Below are 20,685 nucleotides of genomic sequence, written 5' to 3'. Positions count from 1 at the left end.
CTGTCTCAGGAGCTGTGTTTTCCTCAGCCCATGCAGGGAAAGATGCAGCACATGCAATCAAACATTTTCTCCTGGCATTTGCCACCCTGGCAGTTCCCAAAGAAATAAAAACCGACAATGGACCTGCTTACATCTCCCACAAATTAAATACTTTTTTCAGTCAGTGGGAGGGTGAAACACCACAGGCATTCCTCATAATCCCAAAGGCCAGTCAGTAGTGGAAAGGACCCATGGCACCATCAAAGGAGTCCTTGCCCATCAGCAGGGAGGGACAGAGACCATGTCCCCAGTCAAGAGGCTTTGTAAAGATTTCTGTCATTAATTTTCTAAATTGCTCATTTTCAGAGCCAAGACCCCCTGTACTCAGGCACTTCTCAAATTCAACCTGAGCTAAGTTTGAGGAGAAGCTGCCAGTGCTGATCAAAGATCCTGAGACCCAGCAAATAGCAGGGCCTTTCCCTTTGATAATCTGGGGGAGGGGATATGCCAATGTGTTTGCCCCCCTCTGGCCAGAGATGGCTTCCAGGAAAATGCATTAAACCTTACTTAGGGCAAACAAACACTGCCCCTGACAAAAAAAACAAGATTCCACCCAAGTCTACCAGAGAACCTCAGGACCAGACAGCAGCCGCCTAGAGATGGAAATGTCGCAAAACACAGTTTCAGCAGAGAGTATACTGCCCTGTCACCAGGTCCCAGACGAAACAGAACTCCAGGAAAAACAGCGATGCCAAAAAGCTAGGAACATCCTAGCAAGTTCACTGTTAAGCCCAGTTGTCCCCCAAATTTCTGTTTTTCCTTCATACCTTCCCCTCTTCAGTCGCCTTTCCCTAAGACCACCTATTCCTTCAAGTTTTTCGTTTTATTAAGGAAAGAGGGGAAGAAGAGTGGAGGGAAAAAATGTAAAAGCAGAGAGATATGTTGTTGCTGTTGGACATGATGTAGAAGTGTGGATTCATTCACAGCACACACCAGAACGAGTTGCTAGGAAAGGCCTTTATTCCCCGAACTTTTCAGCTTTTATAGGGTCTTACGCTACAGGTTTAACATGATTGGTAAAGGGAACACCACCTCTTATCCCATTGGTGGGATAAGAGAAAAACACACTCTCCACAGATGTACAGAACTGTTTTGAGAAAGTGAAATTTACAGAGATAGACCTTGAGTGAGAGATGCTCTCAAGAGACTTTCCCTTGGGAACAGATCAGCCACTGACAGGCTGAAACTCTCTCAGGCTCAGAGAAATCAGGTCCACATCTCACCCTTTCTCTCTATAAAATAAAAAAAAAAGAAAAAATGAGAAAGATTTTTAACACCTGCTTGTAGAGGGACCCTCTGAGTGATCACTCGCATCTTCTGCATCTGTGTCATCACTGGAAGGTTCGTCTACTTGATGACCTTCCTCCTGGTCACGGCCTGTGGTTTGCCTGTTGGCTCAGTTCTGCCTTTGCGATTGCAGATCAGGTCGGACACATTTTGTGGGTACCCAGTGCACCCCATTATCTGTGGATACACATGCATACCCACGACCCGAAGCAATAAGTTTGAACAGGCCTTCCTACTGCTTGGTGGCAAAATTTTGCACCCGAACTTTCGCTCAGAGCTGATGTGTCTTGCCTGAAGCCTGTAAAGAAAGGTGATGGTTAAAGACAACTGGGTTATTCGAATTCTGAAGCACCGTGAGGTGATTTATCATGTACAAAGCTTTTGCCAATCGACTTTGCAGGGTTTCACCCTGCATTCCCCGTTTTTGTTTTTGAAGAACCTGATTCAGAGTACCATGAACACATTCAACAATGGCCTGGACAGTTGGAGAATGTGGAATGCTGAATTTGTACGAGATACTCCACAACTGCATGAACTGCCGCACTTTCTGTGAGGTGTACGCTGGGCTATCATTGGTTTTCACAGTAGAAGGTATCCCTAGCACGGCAAAAGTCTGCCTCCAATAGGCAATGGCATCGCACAATTTTTCTCCAGTGTGAGAAGAAGCCCACATTGCAGAGGAGAAAGTGTCAATAGACACTTGACCCTTCCAAATTCGGCAATTTGGGTAACATCCGTTTGCCGAATTTCTAAGGCCTTGAGACCTCTAGGGTTTACACCCGCCAGTAAAGGCGAAGCAAATTCATGACAGTCATCACAGGAATTGACAATGTCACTAGCCTCAGTTGGAGTCAACTGAAACTGCTTTTGCAATGTATGTGTGTTTTGATGAAAGAATCCATGCAATGTTCTGGCCTGTGCTAGAACATCAGGCTGAGGTGCTACCCATGGAAGATTAGCCCACTTTTCAGCCCTGGCATTACCTTCTGCTATGAAACTTGGCAGATTGGCATAGCCTGTACCTTGCTCTTGAACCAAATCTGGAAGGGCAACCACATTTTCTTTTTGTAAGGACGACTGATTTTCCCAGATGGGTTTGTCCCCACACCCCCATAAGGGAGACATGGGGCACAGCATGCCCTTTGTCGCAGTGGTCCCCTGTCAAGATGAAATACAAGGGATGGGACCACTTTGCTTTGAGATGATTTATTGCTCAAGTAGCTAGATATCAGTCTCAAGGTGTGAGGTTTGGAAGCAATACATCAACCATAGCTTTAAGAAGTCATGAGTTTTTTCTCTGCACGGCAATATATAACTTTTTAGTCTAATAGATAGTTGACACTAAGTTTGTTTTCACTTATTAACTTATCACTTTTACTTAATATTGCCGCATTACGCCTGTCTTTTAACCAATAAGCTGAGAGGTCACGTATTCACACACATTTTTGTTATAGTTTTTAGATCTCTAATTTACTCTATAAATCACACTATTACAGTTTAAACCTCAAACTATTTTACTTAATGTAATTTCTTACTTATTCTAAGCATACTCTTACTTGAACTTATAGGAACATAAGTTTATAATTTCTCTACCCAGTGTCTGTGTACTTTCATTACTGCATCAATCTAAGTTTTTTCCAAGGCTGCAAATTGAACTCTTCAGTATATGTAGAAGTTTCTATTCCTCGGTTTCTAACAGTCCCCACTAAAAATCCATCCTGATCTGATTCCCCCAAACCACCAGTACATCCTGCCCCCAGAGGTTAGCAATAGCCGTGGTTACATAAACCTGAACCATAGCCAATTGTCCCTCTGAGTTTGTGATCTGCACTGGCCGCTGGCTGATAAAGCATTTGGATGTTCCACCCAACCCTGCGACAGGCAACTCCACAGGATCCAGAGGCCACTGCGGAGGCCACGCAGAGAAGGCCAGGATGGTGATGTCAGCACCCATGTCAATCAGGCCTTACAGGTGGATTTCTGGTGGGGTAGCACCAGGGAGGCACAGGGTACACCACATCTCAGTCTTTTCGTCATTAAGGGTTGCAGTCCAGTACACCTGAGGTGGTCCAGTCGATCCAAAGCAACCGTCACCTCAACACCGGTTCACAGACCTAGAAACTGAGGACTTGAAAGGAACGAGTTGAGCGATGCATGTTTTCTCAGAAATAGTGAGGGGAGGGGTGGGCGTAGAAACCATAGCAGAAATTTGTCCCTGTTGATAATATTTTATATATTAGTAAAGGCCTGTCTGCATAAACCAGCCTTTGGAATAAGTTGTGATATTAAAGTCCAAATACCTTGAAACCCTCCTGCAGAAGAGTAAAGAAAAACAATATCCTTGTGTACAGGAGAAAAAATGTAAACCTGTGTGTATTAGCCAATAGTAACTTGCTTAGCCCACGGACCCTGTAGAACCCTATAAAAGGTGTGCTAAAGATAGAAATAAACAGCGTTCACTTTTACTTCTGTGAAGGGTTGTGAATAATCTGGCGGTCTCTCAATATTTGGCGCTATGAACAGGAAACTCTCGCTGGCTGAGGGGACTCAATGATGGAGCAGGCCGAGCGGGAAGCCGCCGACACAGATCGGTACCGGATAGGCAACCTAAGCGCGGTGAGACGGGGTGCAGCAAGACGTGGAATTAGAATTCAGGTTGCTGGGGGAGACCGAGGTGCAGAGGAGTAAGTGAGGGGTCGCGACCCTCCCCGCACTGTGCGCCACCCACATGGAAGTTGAATTTGCAGAGGCGAAAAAACTGCTTCTGAGTATTCTCGTTAATCAAGGTGAAGCAGTCAGGGAAAAGGACATGGAAAGGCTCGTTCTATGGGCTGGAGATAATAGGTGTGGGCGCCTGGAAAAATGGAAAGACATAGGAGATTAGTTGTGGAAGCACATGATTACAGAGAAAGGCAAGAACACTCTGTCTCTCGGTCCAACTTGGCAGATTGTAATTAATACCTTAAAAAACAGAAAAGCAACATATGCTGATGCTGTGAGCCCTGTAATTCTACCTGCATCACAGCAGCAGACACCTTTACTTCCCACTGCTGGGCAAACACTCCTATCTATGCTGCCCTTGGAGAGAGGGAGGGAGAGTCAGAGAGAAAAAAATAATGAGAAAGAAATTCCACAGCAAACGCTGAAACAACGAGCAGAATCTGTTCAGCAATGGCAGGATGTGATATGTCCGGAACTATTTGCTTTGCTTTTGGAGACGCTTTTAACACTACAATCTTATTTAAGTTCCAACTTTACTACCCTGGAAGAAAAGAAGCCAAATTTAGATTGGTTTCTACCCGAACCAGGGGGACATGGGGGAGCACTGAGGTGTGCGCAGAGAACAAAGGCACTCCCAGGGCAGAAGTGGTGCAGGAAAAGATCCAAGGCCATGCTGAACAATTACAGAAGCAGTTGAGCAGAAACAGGTAGCTCAGACAGCTTCAAAGAGAGACAAAATAGCCAAAAAATCACTAACTATATGGTATCTAGTTTGAAATTCAACACTGTAATTAAAAGTTGATAAGCTGCAATGGCCACCGTTGTTACCACCTGGCCCTGAGAGACTGAGAGACTTTTCGTGTAACATCGCCTGCTTTTGTAAAATTGTGCCCTGTTTCCTCTGTCAGTGAACAACGAGAGAGATTGAGAGAAAGATCTGCATTTGTTAAAGTTAACTTTGTGAGGTTTTTTTTTTCTTTCTCTCCATTTTTCCTCTCTGAGAGAGTATGTGGGGGATGTGAAGAAAGATAACAGTAGCAAACAGCAGCAGCAGAGCAGTCAGTCCACCCCCCCGCCCTGCTCACTCTCTAAGAAAAAGCACTGGGATAGTACCCAGTTTGTTAAAAAGTCATGATTCATTGGTTTTCTAAAATGTTTTTATATAACCTTTTAGAGTTAATTTTGTGTTTTAAGTAATTAGGAGTTTATGCAGCTGCAGTTTTTAGAGTTTTACTAGAGAAATTGTGATTCTATGAAAGTTTAAAAAGGCGCCTTTTCAAAAAGAAGGTGTTTAAGGTGAATATTAACTGAAGTTACCTTGCAATAATTAGCTTTAAAACCTAAGGTTAAAATATGGTATGATTTACAGCTACTAAGAAAACAACCTTCCAATTAATGTTATCTACAAAAGACATTTGTGGTTTAAAAAATAATTAGTTAAGAGAACTTTACAAGACAAAGTTAAGTTAAAACATATATTACCTATTTGCTTGTTTTTTCCGCAATTTTAATAAGGTAATTTCAATGTGAGTCCTTTTGTTATAAAAAACATATATAACTGCATATATACCAATTTGGATTTTGGATTTTAGTTTAAAAATTGAACTTGATGTTCCTTAAAAGTGCTACAAAAGCTGAATGGCAACTTGCCAAATCCTGTGTTGTTGTGGGTTTTCTCTAGAAAAACTGCACTTTAAAATCCTAACCAATTTAAGCATATACTAGGCAAATTCCTGTTATGAATAAGTATTTTTAGTAACATTTGCAGTTATTGTGAGTTATTGTCAAAGCCAGATGACATAGAATTGTGATGTATTTGTTACATTTTTATAATCTTAATAGTGAATCCATATTAGTTTTATGTTGTGTTTAAAAGGTATATATCAAACTTTTAGTTGCCTTTTTGTAGTAACAGAATAAGATTAAGTTATGTTTTTATTTAATATAGATTAAGTGTTAATAGAATTAAGAATAGTCAAGTTTTATAATGTTTAGGCTTGAATGTTTTTAAGTTTTATAATTTAGATATTCTTTTAAGGTTAAGTTTTGTTATTTCCTTTTGTTATAATTATTTTTTATCAGGTTCAAATATTGTTTAAATTGTTTTATGTTTTATTGGAGACACGTGTTTAAACTGAGAAGTATAGTTATTTTCCTAGAGAGATAATGACTACAACTGAAACAGCTGTGATAGAACACTGATGAACACCTGCTTATGAATAGAAGTGAATGCAGTCTGTGACATCCTTGATTTCATCTGGAGTTCTATTGTTTGTTGCAATTTCTGCAGTTTTTGTTTGTTATAGCTTTCTTATTTTTCAGTGTTTCCAGAATTCCAAGAAAATGTACCATTGCTGAGGGTCGGCTGCCATGGGGGAGGTTTCAGATTAAACCAACTGCTGCATGGTTTAATTGGTCTGGTACCTAAGGCTTCTGATCATTTGCTTTGTACAAATGCATTTTAACAGTTTGCTGTACTGTAAGCATCTCATAGCTGCTACTATTGAGAACCTTGTTTTAGAAATGAGTTAAGAGGCATCTTTCCAGTTTAAAGCCTAGGCCCTGGCCAAGCCTTGACTTTACCTGGATGGAATGTTTGCCAACAGATCCAGATATTTTCTGTACCAAATCAGTATTTGAGTCACTTTTTGACTCAGCAATTTGACCCTATTAGTACGACAGCTGGATCAATTTTGAAGTGGGCTTGAAGAATCATTTCCGGAGGTGGTTATCCAGTCCTTCCCTGATTTTTATTGTTTCTGTTTGTTTGCAAACTATAGGATGCTGGTGTGAAGTAACCTCCCTTTGCCCCCCGAAGTAATCCTGGCTAGCTCTGTCGAGGTAGGGGGGCAGGGAGGCTCTTCACGACCAAGATAAAAGACCAAAGGGCTGCTTCTCCCTCCGGGGTAACGGAGGATGTTTATTCTGGCTTTCTTACAGGGGGGAGAAGAGACCGAAGATACATTTCCCGGACTCTTTCAAACCTCGGGAGAGGGGCAGGGAGACATATAACACCAACCAATGGAATAACATTTCAGAGACAGGGAGGGGAAGGGAAAAACACATCACAGCTGCAGGGAGGGTTTACACAGAAACCAAGTAACTCCCAGAAATATGCACTACCACATCTCTACCTATTTTGTAATATATAATTAAATGAATGGTAACGAGCTTATTAAACGTACCGACCTGAAGTAGCCCACCAATTTCCATTTGCGGGCCAGTGAGGGTGACTCTGGTCTGCCAACTCTATATGGTTGACATCTGAGGTAGCTGAGATTAGCTTAACTATGCTTTTGTACAGTATTCTGCTTAACACTCCGAACACTAACACGGTTACAAAAATAATGACTAGCAGCAACAGAATACTTTTCACTTCTGAAGCCCACCACCCCGAGAGTCCCCAGTTTTTAAACAGTCCATTGAACCAGTCATCTGCTTCTTGCTTGACTTGTCTGATCATGCTTTTCATTTCTCGGAGCGTAGCATGGATGTTAGGAGCTTTCGATGTCAGAATCATGCAGCAGAGACCCTCGAACTCCTGTCACTCATGCCCATGGAGGAATAGGAGAAAGTCTATTGCTGCACGATTTTGGAGTGTCGCCTGCCTGGTAACTTCTTCATCTTCTAGGAGGGCACATATGGCGTTAGATGTTAAATTTGCTTGTTTTACCACCCAGCATTCTAGGTGTCCCAATTCACCTAGGGCCTTGGCTGCAGCCACCCAAGGAAGGAAAATGGATGCAGCAATTCTTTTTGATTTGGACCAATGGAAAATCTCTGAATCACAATTTTCATCTAAATTTGTAACACTTCTCTTTTGAATTTTTCTGGTCAAATTGTTTTTATGGGTCCACTCGCCAAGTAATGTTTGATTGGGTGCTAACCGTGATAGACGCCCTATGGTACACGGCCCTCTGAGAAGACGGGATGGAATTCCTGCCCATGCACAATCCCCACAAATGAGGAAGTCCTTTGGGGAGGCTTTTGGGATGTGTATGAGCTGAGGAGTGCACTTTGATGTAGCTTAGCACACGGCATCACCTTTTTGCTGTGAATTCTTCTCGATGTTGTACTATATGGTGGAATGTTTCTTTATGAGTTGGAGGACTGACCCTAAAGTGTACACAGTATAATGCTGGAGAGGAACCCAGTAGCTCTAACTCCTGGAGTTCCTGGGCTGCCTTAGGAAAATGTGGCAGCCACTCTTTGACGGGGTTTCTTAACACTGCTTCTATTTGAGTGCTGTGTAGTTTATTACCTGCTTCAGGACTCAGTGTACTAAAGCTGTGTGTGAATTCATCATGCTGAAAAGGAATTCCTACCAGACAGGTAGACATAGGATTTTTTGCTGCTGCGGTAGATAGACATATGTTTTCTTGCTGGAGTGTTTGTGCCAGGGTCACCCAGATGTTCTGGCGTGGCTGTGGGACGATCCAGGCCACTGTCAGGCTGCTCAGTGCGAGCAGGATGACAGCAGGGTTAAGGCTCATCATGGATTTGAGTAAGAGGTAGGTTATTTCTAAAAAAAAGGAAACAGACATTTTTTAAAACATATTCACAGCCAAAGTATGCAGGTCAGAGGCTAGAAAGGTTTCTTCTTGCTCTCTCCAGTGGCGCCTTCTCTTGGAAGCAACAGCCACTTGCTTCTCTTCTCTTCTTGCTGGGCCTGGAAAATCTTTGGAACAAAAGGTTTTACCCGTTTCTGAGGAATCCATCGGGGGCCTGAAGGGGTGGATACACACGCGTAGCCACGCGCCCAGGTGACAAGTCCATAGGGGTCCTTGGTTTGCCAAGTTTCAGGGTCCCTGATTAAAACCGGTGGATGCTGTGGCAATTTAAACTGATCACCACTGTTAAAATGCCGAGTCACGGGAGGATTCATGTTTTCAAATGAGCAGTTTAGGAAGTTAATGGTAAACAGAGATTTACAGAGTTTCTGTTGTGGAGACATCCACACTGCCACACTACCTTGCCTGGCTAGGACTTGTTTGAGCGTCTGGTATGTATGCTCTATTACACCTTGACCTGTGGGGGAATGGGGGATGCCAGTTTTGTGTTCCACTGCTGGAAAAATTCCAGGAACTCCTTGGATTTATACGCTGGGCCATTATCAGTTTTAATTTCGTTAGGGATTCCCAATATGGAAAAGGCCTGTACTAGGTGTTGTTTGGCATGTACAGACTTTTCTCCAGCATGAGCAGAGGCATACACTGCTCTTGAGTATGTATCAATGCTCACGTGTACATACTTAAGGCAACCAAAACTGGGGATGTGAGTGATATTTGTTTGCCACACCTCACAACTCCTAAGGCCTCGGGGGTTAACTCTGATGCCTAATGATGGCACTGCTTGGACCTGACAATTGGGACAGATAGCCACAATGTCTTTAGCCTGATCCCGTGTCAGCTGGAACTGACGAATCAGTCCTGGCACATTTTGATGGTATTGCTGGTGACTTATCTTTGCCTGTTGGAACACATCTGGGAGACGTACCTTTTCGGCTGGGGCAGCAAGGGAATCTCTCTTCCGGTTCCCCTCAGCGATTTCACCTGGCAACGGGGTATGCGACCTTACATGCATCACATAGAAAGGTTGTTCTGTATTTGAAACCAAATAAATCAGTTTTGAAAGCAATCTAAAGAGATCTTTGTTCTCAATGTCCTTGAGAACTGCCTGTTCTGCTCTGGACACCACTCCTGCTACGTAGGCTGAGTCAGTAACCAAATTAATCGGTTCTGAAAATTTCTCAAAGGCTCTCACAACTGCAGCCAGTTCAGCTATCTGGGGTGACCCCTCTACAAACTCAACATCAGCTTCCCAAAGCTGAGTCTGTGGATTTCTCCAAGTCATCACCGACTTGTGGGATGTCCCAGAAGCATCAGGGAACACTATGAGAGCTTTGAGTGGCCTTCGGCTCCTTTTCTCACGAGGAATGAGATGGAATTCCTCATGAAACAATTTGTGCGATGGTGCATGAACTGAAATTTGTCCACTATAGCTGTCCAGAGCTAACTGGAGGTTAGCACTGCTCTGCAGCAGATGCTCAAACATCTCTTTGGTCAGTCTTTCAGGGGAGTTTCTGCCTTCTCCAGAGAGCCTGACTGGGAGGTGAATACACATAAAGTCACAACCTGCCAGTTCCCGCAGCCTTACCCTGGCCTTTTGAATCAGCTGAGCCATCAGCCCTTGTGGCTTGGTGATAGTTTTGGGTCTTTGATGGTGTCCTGGGGTGACTTTATGATACTGGTATCCTTAATCGTCTGGTTTATGTTATATATTAAGTTCTGCACCTTTAAGACTGGCTTTGAGAGCAAGAGAGGGGGAAGAAGAAGCACGCAGTTTGTGTTAAAGAAAAACATCACTCCCCCACATCTCGCTCCTGGACTGTGGTGTCTCCAGCACGGACAGACAGCGGGACAGAGCTTCTCTCTGGCTTTTAGTTAGTTTTAGCTAGCTGAGGCAGAAGAGTTCCCTGGACCTTTGGTTTTTTGCCTTTTTTCCCTTTTTTTCTTGGATCTGTGCAAGCCTGCTCTGGACTGAACACCCAACCAAACCCCGGGAGCTCACGCCTGTGGCCCACCGGGGCCTGAGCCTCAGCACTTTCCAGCGCGGGAGGGACTGATAAGAACCTGAGTGAGCCGAGCTACACCACATGAAAAAGACTTTTCTTCCTAGACTTGCCATCCCATCGAACAGAAAGAGGTTTTATTATTTAATATTATTCAATTTCTGTTAAATAAACAGTTTTTTCCACTTCTCTCCAAGGAATTTTTTTTTCCTTTCCCGGACCAGTTGGTAGAGCGGGGGCATTTCCCTGGGGAAGTCCCCATTTGGAGTTTTCCTCCCTAATTTGCCCTAAACTAGGACAGATGGGAGAGGAAAATCCATTCTATTATTAAGAGTGAATCTCTCTGCCCCTCGGCCCATTGGAATATTAACCCATGTAGGTGTGGCAATTTCCCCAGGACAATAAATTTGAAAGGCAGCTCAGGTTTGAAGCGGTGTGCCTGTCTTTCTTTCAAGGCCTTTTGTGCCTTTTCAATTGCAGTTTTTGCTTCTGGACTCAGCTCCCTGGGAGACAGTAATTCTCCCCTTTCAATAAATTGAGTAGGGGACTCAGGTCTTCATTTGTGAGACCTAGCCATGGTCTGACTCAGTTTAGCGACCCGCATAGGGAATGGAGATCTGCTAGAGTTTTATGATTACCAATAATTTCCAATTTTTGTGGAACAACATTCCTACAGTAATTTCCAGGCCCAGGTATTTTCAAGCTGGCATCCTTTGAACTTTGTCTTCCTGCAATTGGAATCCAGCAGAGGTTAAAACTTTATCCACTAGGCCAAGGGTGTCTTGCAGCATGCTGTTATTGGGACAGCATACTAAAATATCGTCCACGTAATGCAAAATGATGGCATCTCTCTTTTCAGCACGCACTGAGGACAGCAATGACCCCACATACCACTGGCAGATGAAGAGGCTTGCTTTCATCCCCTGAGGTAGAACTGTCCAGTGGTACCGTTTCATTGGAGCTTCCCTATTAATTGTGGGAATGGAAAAGGCAAACCTTGGTGCATCAGCTGGGTGCAGTGGAATTTGAAACAACAGTCTTTAATATCCAGTACTATGGATTCTCAAGCAAGGCGGGCACCCTGGCTAGAGCCAGCACGGGCGGCTATCCTCAACCGCGCGGTCCACAACATGCAGAATCAATGTAATGGATGGTGAATATGGCGATTTATTGCAGGGAAACTTAACATTTTATACCTAGGGTCATTGTGTTACTCCCATTTACTTACATCACACCTAGGTGCTATTGGCTAATTGCAGAAGGTTTTACTATCCTAACAGAGAGGGGCGGGTTACTAGCTTTCCGTTACATCCCGGTATTTTCTAAACGCAAGGCCTTAAACTGCAACACAGTACTGCCAGTAGCCAATTTTGTGGTAACATACTCAGGGATGGCATACCTGGTTGAAGAGACCCCATGTCCTTTATTTTTTTGTTTATTTCTCTCAAATCTTGAATGAGACTCCAGTTATCTTTCCCTGGCTTTTTTATTACAAACACCGGGGAATTCCAAGGGCTGGTTGTTCCTACTATGTGTCCCTTGGCTAATTCTTCTTCCACTAAATTTTCTAGCGCCCCGAGATGTTGTTTGCTGAGAGGCCACTGAGTCACCCAAATTGGATTATTATCTAGCCAAGATAACTTTTGGACCGGACGCTCTACAGTGGCCTCTATCAAAAATCCTGAGGTGTCTCAGGAATTGTTAATTTCACCCCCCACTGGGACATGGTGTCTCTTCCCCACAGGGAGCACGTGTAGTGAATTACAAAAGGTTGGACACAAGCTATCCTACTGTCCGGACCTTCAATCAGGACAATATCTTTAGCAATTTCTGCCAGTTTCATTCCTCCAGCACCCTGTATTTTTTCTGCCACTGGTTGCAGTTCCCAATGTGAGGGCCACACCTTTTCAGGTATGATAGTCACATCTGCCCCAGTATCAATTAACCCTTCTACATGGAGATGTTCTGATTTATGTGTTAAGTTACATCCCATAATGGATTTGTTTTCACCCACCACTTCTGCCCAGTATACTCCTGGTGCTTTGACATCTACTGGGACTTTTGTTGGAACAGGGATCACCTGGGCTATTACCTGCCCTTTGTCTACATAGAAAGGTGGTTGAGGGCACCTAGCTAAGAGAGTGAGGTGTGTTAGGTCTCCCTTAATTGTCATGGGAGTCACCTCAACCTCTATTGGTGTGTGTGCTGTGTCTCCAATAACAAAATACCTACTATCCAGTCCAGACAGGTCTTGTGAATTATCCTGCAAGTCTACTCCATCGACAGCCCAACGATCAGATCTGAAACAAAAAGCTTTAGAAGTTACAAGTCTGAATCGCTTTTGCGGTTGCCAGACCTTATTAGGAAAACGTTTTTCACAATTATATTTCTGCAGTTTTTCACCCCCTCCCCCTTTTTTATTAAAGGTCAGAGATTGGTCCCTGCTTCATTTATGTGTGTGCGCAGGGTGGGCAAGCGCTGTGACCCAAGTTTTTTGGCAAGCTGGTATCAGTGTGTTTCTGTTGTTTTAAAGGACAGTTTTAGCAAAATGTCCCGGTTTTCTGCAGTGAAAACAAATTCGCTGTGGCTGGTCAGACGTCATCTGTTCACTCCTTGTTTCAGATGAAACCGCAGCAACAGGTCTTTGGGTGGTCCAAGGAGGTCTCTTTTCCTGTGAAAACATCTCTGCTTTCCTCGCACAGGCTTCTGCCATCTGTGCAAGTGTCGGAGGGGGGTCCATTGGCAAGCCCAGAATGACCCTACGGCAAGACTCGTTAGCATTTCTCTGAGCAATTTCTTTGATTAATTCTGCCTGTACAGCAGGGTCTTCTACCAGACGGGAGACTTGTTCTCTTAATTGGTCTATGAATTGCAGGAATCCTTCTGAAGGCATTTTTTTTGCATTAATATAACTACCCTTAGTCTCAGCTGTTGGTAGCTGGGTAAAAGCTTTCTCTGCAGCTGCAGTGATTTTATCAAGCACGGCTTTTGGTAAAGCCATTGTTTGGTCATCAGTTTTTTCCCATACTCCTTCACTGCATAAATGCTCAAAAGTAATAGCATTATTTAATAAATCTACATTTTGGTGATTGGTTTTTAATAATTCCACCAGTAGGTTTTTTAGAAACCATTTCCCATAAATCAAATTCAGAGGGTGTATGCAAACACCTGAAAAGATCTTTAATATCTGTGGGAACTAAATCATTTGAAGTTAATGTTGTTTTAATAATGCTTTGAAATATCTCACTATTACGACCAAATTCTCTTTGAACTTTGAAAATTTCTGTTTTGTCTTGGTATGAGAAGGGCTTGTAATGCTGGTTCTGTGGTCTTGTTCCAGTAAAAGTTACTGGAGCAAAAGTAGGGAATAAAGCTGAGTCCCAATTTCCAGGTTCCCCATTCCCGGGTGTTGTATTAAACCGGCAGGCGAGAGAGGCTTGTCCTGCCTGGGAACTGGGAAGGCTAGCATTTCCCCATCCCCCAGGGCACCGCGTGGCTCTACACGGGGGACAGGCTGAGGGGATCCACCCTCCCATCCCCCAGGGCGTCCCCCAGGGCCATGAGGGTAGAGCACAGCAGAACAACCACACCCGCCTTTGGAATGTGGTGAGGCAATCTCATTTCCCTGCTCACCCCCCAGACCGTGGGAACTGGGAGGGGCTCCACCCCTCACCCCCGTCCCGGCCCAGCCTCCAGCTCTGCCCCCGGCTCTTGCCTTGTTCCCATTCCCCGCTCCACCCCCTGCCCCGTAAGAGGCAGGCAGAGGGGAGGGGTTATGGGCGGAGAGAGGCTTGGGGGCGAGAACCTGTGGGAGGAAACGGTTATGGGAAGGGTAGGGGGGGGAAAGGCGAGCACGTGGTCGGCGCCATGATGGCCTGGCACATGTTTCTGACTAAGTTCAGCCAAGCTTCCCTCTCCTTGCAGGGAGCATTTTAAGCTATGCTTTTCAGGGTTTTCTGTGGGGAGGGAAGGGTATGGGAAGGAGTTTTCGTCTGCCTGCACAAGGCAGATGGGGTCAGTACACTCCAGGGATTGTCTGAGCCCAGAGAGACAAGTATCTGGAACTCTCACAGAATATGCTTCAGATGCACCCTCTGACTGGGGAGCTGAGGGAAGGGGAGAAGGGGAGGGAACCAAAGATTTTTCTAGCCTTTTCTCGTGTCTTTGTAAAATTGCTTTCCGAATTAAAATGAAACAGTGGGATGAATTTACCAGCTGTGTTCTCCCGCAGTTCAACTTGCATAGTGAGTGTTTGTCCAATTTTTTCCCAGTCAGACAGGGAATCGATATTCAAATCCAGAAAATGCAAAAAAACCCATTTTACAAATTTCCTCAGCTTATTTTTTGAGAAAGTGATATTTCCAGCATTTAATATATTCTTAATATGGGAATATTTGTTCCTTTGCTGTGTAGAAAAATGAGAACCCATGGCCGATATTAAGGCTTTGCTACACAGACTAGTCTAACCTTTTTTACCACTGAGAAAAGCAGAAAAGATCCAAAACTGCGGTCAGGGTTTAAAAAGCACCGCGGAGCCCGGGACGCGCCGCCGGTACCCCCCCCACACACCAAGTGTAGTGCCACGTAGGCTTCCCCGGTCCCGATACCGGGGGGGGGCTCATCTGGCACCGGCACCACACCACACCACTGTGCTTCGCTAAACCCCACAACAACCGCCGGATCCCTCGTGCCCCCGCACCCCCCCAATACCTGTTTCCTGAAGGACGCGGCAGTGTTCGAAGAAAAAAAAGTTTCTTGATCCGAGTTGACTTGTGTTCTCAGCGAGCTACCAACCCTATCCCCGTGAGTTAGACTGCGGGGTAGATGACGTTCCCAAAGCTTATTAAAACACCAGTGGGGTGTTTTCCAGGCGTCCCGTGGGGTTCTGAAGCCCCACGTTGGGTGCTACCTGAAGTAACCTCCCTTTGCCCCCCAAAGTAATCCTGGCTAGCTCTGTCGGGGGGGGGTGTCAGGGAGGCTCTTCACGACCAAGATAAAAGACCTAAGGGCTGCTTCTCCCTCCGGGGTAACGGAGGATGCTTATTCTGGCTGGCTTCCGGGGGGAGAAGAGACCGAAGATACATTTCCCAGACTCTTTCAAACCTCGGGAGAGGGGCGGGGAGACATATAACACCAACCAATGGAATAACATTTCAGAGACAGGGAGAGGAGGGGAAAAACACATCGCAGCTGCAGGGAGGGTTTACACAGAAACTAAGTAACTCCCAGACTGGTGCAGTGTTTTAGTAATTAATAGTAGTTTTATATAACATATATTATTAATAATGTTTATGATTTGATTGGTTTTTAACTGTTATAAGTTTTATTCATTGTGTATATGATTTTGAATTAATGTTGATGTGTATAACAGAAATACATCTCATCTTCATTGTCTAAAAAAAAAAAAATGGGGGAAATTGATGCTTTAAAAGCATTTGATTAGTGTAATTCATTAACTTCAAGGGGAGAAGTGTCTGTGTTTTGTTGGCAGGTTCAAAAAGGTCACCTGCTCATCTCACCAGACTGTCTGCCTCTGAACACATGAGATCCAGTGAACAGAGAAGTCACCACACAGCCTTGGAACTCCAGACATGGGTCAGAAGTGGACCTGTCTGGACACATTTGTGTCTGAACACTACACAGACAGTTGCCAACAGAAATTTTATGTTGTTATTATGACGTTGTGTCTCTACCAATTTTTTCAGTTATCTTCCGTTTTAAGATTTAGAAGGATGTGAAGAACAACCTGAACATCAAAGCCCTCAGTCACCGATCAGCTGCCAGCTGACATCACAGGAGCAGTGAACATTCCAAGCCTGAATCGTGTTAAATCATAGTCTGTTTATGAGGGAAATTCTGTAGAAGATCTAGAAAAGTGTAGAGACTCCATCTAATTGTATATAAAGCAAATTGTAGTTCTGTGTTTACCCTTTTAGCAAATTGCTTTCACGCTTAGACTACGTATATACCAGAGCACGTGTGTTAAAAGTAGTTAGATAATAGTTTAAGATAAAGAGTTTAGCCTGTGTAGTAATTGTTATATTAGTATAAAGTATAAGCATTCCCCTCCCTTCAAGAGGTAGTGTAAGCATCTTTGAAAGTTCATTTCACGTTAAAGTTTTAGCTGTGAGTTTGCAAGTATGGTGTCATTTGCATGGAACCAACTGCTTACAGTAATTGTGTTGTGTATAGTCCCAACCAACTGTCTACTAACTAACATCCAAAAGTGACAGAACATATGGGTCACTCTGGCACATTTGACAGGCCAAAAATCAATGTGTTTGAGCCTAGCTCCACCTGGAGATCCTTTTCGCACCTGTCTCATAGGAGTCCCTGAATGGGATTCTCAAGCATTTAAAGGTTTAGATAGTAACGAGACTCAACTGAATCGATTGGCAATGTTGCAAGAGTGCAGTCACACTGTTGGCTTCACATTAAGACAACTTGAAGCCTGCTGGCAAGTGAAAATTATTAAAGTTCTTAATGTTACTGTCATTCTAATTAGGAACGGCGGGAAAGAACGACACGACTCTCAAGGGAGTCAGGACAGGAGAAAATCTCTAGTTTATTGCTTCAGCCATGTTATATAGACTAGTTTGTGGAAAGTACAGAAAAGAAACTCTTATTGGTTAGTAAAGTGCTACATTACCATCATTGGTCAGTGGGGTTCACCACCCCCTGACTTTCTTTTGCAAGGAAAACAAGAGGACAGACAAACAGCACCTGGCAGTTGTTTTCTGTCTCTGAGGATTGTTTTGAAATCCTCCTATGAATTTCCCAGGCTAGCTTCTCAGGCAGGCCTGGCAGGCCATGGGGCCTGCAGCTTGCTCCAAAGCTAGCATCCATAATTCACCCTTTCGGTTTAGGAAAAAAATAAAAAATGTACAGTGTTTGTTATATCCTGCCGAGCTCTCACAGGATAGAGAACAAACACTGCACAAGAGGTTTAGCCTATGTTTTGATGTTTAAGAATTGTCTTCCTTGCAAGGACTTGATGGTTGAGTCTAATATTTCTAATTCAGTGAATTAACACACACACTATACAAAACATTGTTAGTCTGTTCGAACTGACAGTCTAACTTGTCAATATAGTAGTTTAAAAGAACACTAAATAATAAATATACTTTAAGAATACTCATATCTAGATTTAGTGAAACTCTACTTAATTCTACTATGTAAAATCTATAAACTTTTCACAAATCAATTAACAATGCACAATGCAATTTATGATGCTTTGATCCCCCCTTCTTATCCCCTTTTTTTTTTTTTTTTTCCCATTGGATTTTTCCCTCAAATATAATTGAGGGGTTTTTGAGGGATTTATAAAGTTTACATGGCTGCTGTTGTTGTTCGTCGGGTTTTTGACTGGATTGTGCTGAATGAGGAAGTTTATGGAGATTAATTTTTGACAGTATTTCACTAAGGATGGATAGGATGCAGACTTGTCTTAGGATGATCTTTGGTTGTCAGAACAGTAGTTCATGAATTTAGGGAGGTTAAGGGAACTCGAAGTTACCATTTTCTCGCAGCTGGTTGTCAGCTCTTGCGAACACAAGGTTTAAAAGGTACAAGGTGAGCAAATTTGGGTCCTGCAGGGGCTGCAGGACTTTGGTGTTCGGGCCACCGGAGGCAACGGACACGGCACCAACTCTGAGGCATCCCCTCGAGCCGGCATGGAAGGTCCCGGCGGGGGGGACTTGCCGCTCCCCCTCCCTCCCCCGCTGCTTTTCTGCTGGCACTTCGGATGGGTGCGGGGGACCGCGGGGCCGCAGAACTCGGCCCGGCGCTCGCAGCACGGTTTGCACATGCGCGGGCCGCGCGGAGTGAACGCGACCGAGCACGGAGTGAGCGCGGGCCGTGCAGAGTGAACGCGGGCTGCGCGGAGTGAACGCGGCTGAGCGCGGAGTGAACGCGGGGCAGCAGAGGTGTCTGTGCGGGCCCCGCGGTCCCGTACAGCTTCTTGCGGCTCGCTCCGCGCAGGGCGAGCGCGGCCCGTGCACGCGCGGGGCGCGCGAGGCCGCTGCTCCCCCCACGCCGCTTCCCCGCCGGCACTTTGGATGGGTGCGGGGGGAGCGATGCTCACTATGGGCCCGGCCCCGGCTCCAGATCCGGGCTTGGGCTAGGCTTTTACGGGGTTTTCGCGGCCGGCCAGAGCCGGAGGGCTCGGATGGCCGCCCGGCCCGCGGCCAGTGGCGGCGGGCGGCGTCCTGGGTTAGCTTTTTCTTCTTTCTTTTCCACCTTTTCTCTTGTTTTTTTCTCGCCGCTGCTGCTGCCGCTGTGGGGGTTTTGCCGGTGGCGGCGGCGCTTCTGTGTGCTCGGATTTCTCAGCGGCGGTGGAGGCGGCGGCGGCGGCGCCCCGCCCGCTGGGCGCAGGGGGGGCTGAAGAAAGGGTTTTTTGCGGCCGCGCTGGTGGATACTCGCGGCGCCGGCGGAGGTTCCGCAGAGGGCGCAGGCAGAGGCGGCTCTTGCGGCGCTGGCGATGGCGGCGCCTGCGGGTGCGGTAAAGGCAGAGCCGTGCGATTTCCGCTCTTCTGTTGTTTTTCTGCTGGTTAAACCTGCGCGCCGAGCTCCGCGGATGGTGGGCGCTCAAACTTTCTTGGAGAGGGAGATCTCTGGCTCACGGACTGCTCTTGCCCGCTGTTAAAGTTCTCTAAGGGTTCGGGCAGAGTTGAGGGAACGTCACGCTGCTCATTTACGGTTTTATCTCTCAGTCTCTCATCTTGTACAATGGAGGTACTTTTGGCATTAAAGTTTCTCATCTCGGCTTCACTGTTTCTAGGCTGGCACTGTTCCAGTGCCTTAAAAATCACTCCCCAAGTTGCTGCCAAGCTGCATGCACTGGTATCTCCCGCAGCTAGCCTAGTCCACAGGTGGTCCCCCACTGACCACCAAATCTCAAGGTTAAACACATCATTCACAGTCATAGCAAACTCCTGCGCTTTCACCCAGTGGAACAAAGCGTGTATATCTTCTTCAGGAATACAGAGTCTCATGCTCAGCAAGGCATCCTGCCATGCAAGGCTGACAAGCTGCTCGTCAGCTAAATTACAGTTCCCCATTATGAAAATTTTTTATCTTGGCGGCTTCGCGAATGCAATTATACAAACGCTAATGGCTCAGACCCGGGTTTTTGAGCTCTGCTTCACCAAGATGAGCCGTTCCAAGCCCGCTCTCTGGCAGGTTCCACTATCCCGTTGGTTAAAATACCAGTTCCCTCTAGGAGAACCCGGGAAAAACGCACTTACCCCTCCAGGGGGAAGCGGCTGGTGTTTTTCTCGCTCGCTGCTTACCCTCAGGGGATTAGCAGATGTCGTCACATCGGTTACTTTCTGACCTCGGGGGTCGGCTACACATCACATCGGGTTACCAGACCTCGGGGGGTCGGTTCAACATCACGCGGGGTCACTAGATGTCGTTCTAATTAGGAACAGCGGGAAAGAACGACACGACTCTCAAGGGAGTCAGGACAGGAGAAAATCTCTAGTTTATTGCTTCAGCCATGTTATATGTTACCACAGAGCCCCCAGAAGAATTAGATTTGTTAAGTTCCACCAATACCTCAGGTGGTTGGATAATGTTTGAGCCCCCAACAAAAAGCCATTCTAACAAAGTAATGCAGCACTGGCCTGCAGTCAACCCTATAGTTGATCTCGTTACTAACACTGAAAGTAAAGCCTTCTCTTCGTGGTGCAATCTCACAAGACAATTACCAAAGCGATTACCCAGTTCCATATTCCTAATCTGTGGAGATAGAGCATGGAATGGAATTCCTGCTAATCCACATAAAGGACCCTGTTATTTTGGGAAACTTACTTTGTTCCATCCAGGCTTACACCAATTGCTGAATGTAGCTGATAAAATAAAAAACATCAAACAGTCAAAGCGAAGCCTGAATGAATTAAGGCTTAGCAACTCTAAAAAGGCTTGCTTGTTAGACTAAGAAAGAATTGAACTTAACATCCACAATGTTAAGTGAACTTTCAGTCGATGTGAGTAGTGTACGTCATGCAGTATTGAAAAATCTAGCTGCAATTGACTTTTTTGCTCGTAGCACAAAGACATAGTTG

This window comes from Poecile atricapillus, chromosome W (genome assembly GCF_030490865.1).
Source record: "Poecile atricapillus isolate bPoeAtr1 chromosome W, bPoeAtr1.hap1, whole genome shotgun sequence".
Classification (NCBI taxonomy): Eukaryota; Metazoa; Chordata; class Aves; order Passeriformes; family Paridae; genus Poecile; species Poecile atricapillus.
The sequence above is the reverse complement of the archived record's forward strand: the minus strand, read 5'-3'. Positions refer to the sequence as shown.